The sequence below is a fragment of the Hipposideros armiger genome, unplaced genomic scaffold (assembly GCF_001890085.2).
Source record: "Hipposideros armiger isolate ML-2016 unplaced genomic scaffold, ASM189008v1 scaffold_378, whole genome shotgun sequence".
In the NCBI taxonomy this organism is placed as follows: Eukaryota; Metazoa; Chordata; class Mammalia; order Chiroptera; family Hipposideridae; genus Hipposideros; species Hipposideros armiger.
The window spans coordinates 329,873-334,668 of record NW_017731728.1 but is presented as its reverse complement, the minus strand read 5'-3'; positions in this window follow the sequence as shown (position 1 = coordinate 334,668).

The following is a 4,796-nucleotide window of genomic DNA, read 5'->3' as shown; positions in this document are numbered from 1 at the left end:
CTTTCTATTTCTATAGATTTGCCTTTTCTGGATATTCATTTAAACGGCATCATATATTACGGGGCCTTTTGTGACTGGCTTCTTTTACTTAGTGTAATGTTTTCAAAGTTCGTCCATGTTAAGGCACATGTTGGTACCTCATTCCTTTTCATGGCTGAATCAGATTCCAGTGTTTGCACGGACCACATTTTGTGTATCCATTGTTGGTGTCCATTTGGGTTGTTTCCATGTTCTGGATATTGTGAATAACATTGCTGTGAACATTCATGTACAAGTTTTTGTGGTAACATGTGTTTTCTATTCTCCTGGGGATATACCTAGCAGTGGAATTGCAGGGTCCCTTTTGTGTGTGTGTATCGTGTGTGTGTGTGTGTGTGTGCGCTATAAATATAGATTTGGGAGCCATAAGCCTAGAGGTGGGACTTAAAACCTTGGGACAGGGAAGAGGTGGTCACCTAGGGAGAGGATATAGACAGAGAGGAGAAGGGGTCCTGGAACGGAGCTCTGCAGGAGACGATATGGGCAGGGGCCCTGTCCTTGAGAAGGGTGGGCTTGGGCCATAGGAACGGTACAGGGACACTCTCCCTCATCACACGGGGAGCAGAGAGGGTGGTCTTGATGTGGGGGAGCTGGTGGTTTGGTGGTAGAGAGATGAGGGGGTTCCGGTGGTCAGATTGCGCCAGGTTTTTCCCAGGAAGTAGGAAGCAAAGCTGTTGGTGATGGTGTGTGGGGGTGGAGGGTGAGGTGGCGGTGGGGAGAACGTGGGCGGTCTGAGGCGTGAGGAGGGGCAAGGATGAGCTCAGCACTTCGGAGATGGGAAGTGTCCATCCCAGGGAGGCGTGCTGGGCTCATTGGACATGGGGGTACCCATTCGCGACGGACTTACAGCTGTCCCCAGCTGTTCGCTCAGAGGGAAGCCTCAGCTTCCCTGCACCCACAGCTCTGTTCATTCATTTCTTCAGTGCCGTCGGGAGGGAGGGATGGATGGAAGGAGGAAGTAGGTAAGGAGGGAGGGCACGCCAGTGGACTAGAGCCAAGCCGACTCCGCGTCCCCAGCTCAGGAAGTCCCCCTGTGACCCTGTGGAATGGCAGGAGACCCACTGGGCCCACCCGGGCAGGGTGGGAGGCAGAGCTGGCTGGTTTGAGGAGGCCTCCTGGCTCTATTGTTCTGGGAGAGGCTGGGCAGTAGAGAGGAGGTGGTTTCAGGCGGGGGTACCCGTGTGGGAAAGGAAGCATGGCTGCCATGTGACAAGGATGGAAACTCTGAGTGTGGGGTGCAGGTTTCAGCCCTGGGGAGGTTCCGCTGTGGTTCCCACAGAGCAGCTAGGAGGTTGCCCTTCCCCTGACCCCTTTCTGCCACGAGTGGCCTTTGCATTGTCCTCGCTGAACATGTGTTAGGTCAGTTAGACCCCCCCAGTGCGCACGCCTGCTCCAGCACTGCCCCGGCAGTGTGTGTGTGTCAGGGACCTGTCCTCACAGCCTGCTCTCAGGCTGGCCCAGGGTGGATGCCAGCCTGTCTGAAGGACACAGTCACCCTGTTTGATTCTCTCACTGCCAGTGAGGCAGCTGATCTCCACTTCACGTGGAGGGGTTTGAGGCTCAGAATGGCCCTTCGTGGTCCAGAGAGGGATTCTTAGATTCCTGGAAGGACAGAATACTTTGTTGTTCTGCTGGAGCTTGCTGCTGTTTGCATGGCAGACTGGGTTGGCACCGTGAAGATTGTTTTCTAATTTTTGTGTGAGAAGAGAGGCAACGCAGGGTTCCGGGAACAGGCCCCAGCGGCCCGCGTTCAAATCCAGGCCCCACCAGGGCTTGGCCTCGTGACCTTGAGCAAGCCATTTAACCTTTTGGAGCCTCTGGGTTCTCAGCGGCTACTGGGGGGCCAGGAATCCCACCTGTTTCTCAAGGCTGCTGGGAAGCCCGGATGAGATAACGTGCCAGAGAGCACAGCACAGGAAGAAACTCTTACCAACGCGAAGCTAATAGGTCACATCAAAAAGAAAGAGGATTCATTGTACTCGTTTCAGGGGTTCATGACTATATGGATTTTGTTCTTAATCTCATGGCTGGTTAGAGAAAGGCACACAGATGGAGGAGGTGTGCCCCGGCAGGGAACATTCTAGACCCCACTGGTTTTCACGGCCCTCTCGAAGTGGAGAGCCCTTGCAGGCTGAGAAAACCACTCAGAAGGCAAATTGCATGATTTTAAATTCTTAAGATGACTCGACAGCTGGGTATGTTCTTTGTTGCTTAATAGATTTCCTCCAGCAAATTCTCCTGGGCTGTTTCCATTTCCTGGGCAGAAGGAGTCAGCTTTAATATCTCCCATCAGTGGCGATAAGCTGCTGCCTGGTGAATGGTGAGAATGTGTGGATTTGTCGGGGAGGGAGGATTGAGTGAAAGGACCTCAGCAGTGGGACTGGAGGGAAGTCAGGTTGCCCTCAAGGTCACCTGGAGGTCACAGAGGACTGCAGCTCAAGTGTTCTCCCTTCTGGGAAGACTGCCCTAATATTGCCAGACAAAATTAATTGGGCCCTCTTCCATGCTCCTATATATCAGTAAGGGTGGTTTTGGGTACAAGTAACACAGGAAAATAAATTCAAATGGATTTAAACAATAAAGAGAATGTATTATCTCAGATGACTGAGAATTTCAGAAGTAATTTAGCTTTAGGTATGGTTTGATCAGGACTCTGGCTCTGTTTATCATCAGTTCTCTAGACTCCACCCTTCTTTTTTTTTNAATACTGAAGCCCCGAGTTTATTTTCCAACACCCTTATATACATCCAGGGTACTGCAAAACAGAAGGGATAAACATGCATTACCTCCTTCAAAAGGAGATCATTAACTATCTGCTAGATACTTTAAAGGTCAGGGAGACCTTAGGGGTAAGCCTCCCAGAACACTTCCTTCCATTAACCCAAATAGCTACAAATCTTCTGCGTCTCTTTAGGAACTGGCGCACTCGCCTGGTACCTTAGTGTTAAGTAAACATCCTCCAGGTGCAAAAAGGAGCAAAACAAGATGCAAAACAATGCATCACTAAAGCCAGCCCGCACGGCTCCCAACATGGGCCCGTGGTCTGGGCGCATCCAGAGCCCAGTGAAGAGGACTGGCAGGAGTTGTCACTAGACTGAGGGCAGCAAGAGGCCAGGGAAGGCTCACCTGCCAGCTTCTGCCAGGTGAATGAACAGATAGATGAATAGTGTGTTCGGCCATACCTGCGGCCATAGAGCAAGATTGCCCTCTCTTGGTAGGGCTGGGGTTTTCCCGAAAGCTCCATCATTTTGGGAAAGGATGCTCCTAGGTCAGGAGGGCAGGGTTTCACCTGGTTATTGGGGAACCTCTTTTTTCCCTCTGCAGGTGGGCTGGGAGTGAGGCATGGGGGGGCCTATGCGCCCGGGGAGGGGCGCATCTCTTATAGCTGGGTCATTTATCAGCCTTGTGCTTTTCTTTGCCTCCCCCCAGTGAGAGTCTGCAGGCAGGCACAGCCAGGGGCTGGTCCCTCAGGTTTGTGGGGCTGGGGTGAGAGGCCTACATACTATATGTCTAAATATTGAAGTTATAAATGAAACGAACCAACTCTTAAATAAAATATGTTCTAACCTCCTACTTTGACAAATATACTGTTACAATGACAAAATTGGAAAGTACTGTAACTCAGAAATTGGCAAAATATCAAAATTGGTTGAGTTTAATTATTATTATGCATGTCTGAGTGTTCTGTTAATGGGCCAAGATGACTGGATAAGTAATAAAGACAAATATCATTTCTAAATTATTATATAGTTTTCCACAAAATTTATTTTTGCAAAATTTTATTTTGTCTGTATTTTAGCAAAATCACAAATTGTATTGCTTTGGTCAAGATTCTACCTAATTTGTTTTCGAAGAAGTTTCTTTTCTTCCAACATAGTCATTTATTAAAATAACAGGCAAAATACTAGTTTAGATGAACAGTATAAAAAATTTAAAGCAAAATTTTAAAATAAAGCTGATGATTTTAAATTTTACTTTATTTATTTTAGCTTTAGCTCACCAGCAATCTGTGTTTTATCTGCATTTTAAAAAATAATTTTTATTTTTTAATTACAGTTGACATACATTATATTAGTTTCAGGAGTACAACATAGTGGTTAGACTTTATATAACTTACGAAGTGATCACCCCGATAAGTCTAGTACCCATCTGACACCATACATAGTTATTACAATATTATCGTCTATATTCCCTATGCTGTACTTTGCATCCCCATGACTATTTTGTAACTGCCAATTTGTACTTCTTAATCTCTTCCCCTTCCTCCATCCTCCTAACCTCTCTGCCATCTGGCAACCATCAAAATGTTCTCTGCATCTATGGGTTTGTTTCTGATTTGTGATTTCATTTGTTTTGTTTTTTAGATTCCACATATAAGTGAAGTCATATGGCATTTGTCTTTCTCAGACTTATTTCACTTCGCATAATACCCTCTAGTTCCATTCATGTTGTTGCAGATGCCAAGATTTCATTCTTTTTTATAGCTGAGTAATATTCCGTTGTATAAATGTACCACCTCTTTAACCACTCACCCAGTGATGGACCCCCATGTTGCCTCCACATCTTGGCTATTGTAAATAATGCTGCAATGAACATATGGATGCACATGTCCCTTTGAAGAAGTGTTTTAGGTTTCTTCGGATAAGTACCCAGAAGTGGAATTACTGGGTCCTTCTTTGTCTCTTGTTATAGAGCTTTTGTTTTAAAGTCTATTTTGTCTGGTATAAGTATTGCTACTCCAGCTTTTTGGTTTTTTC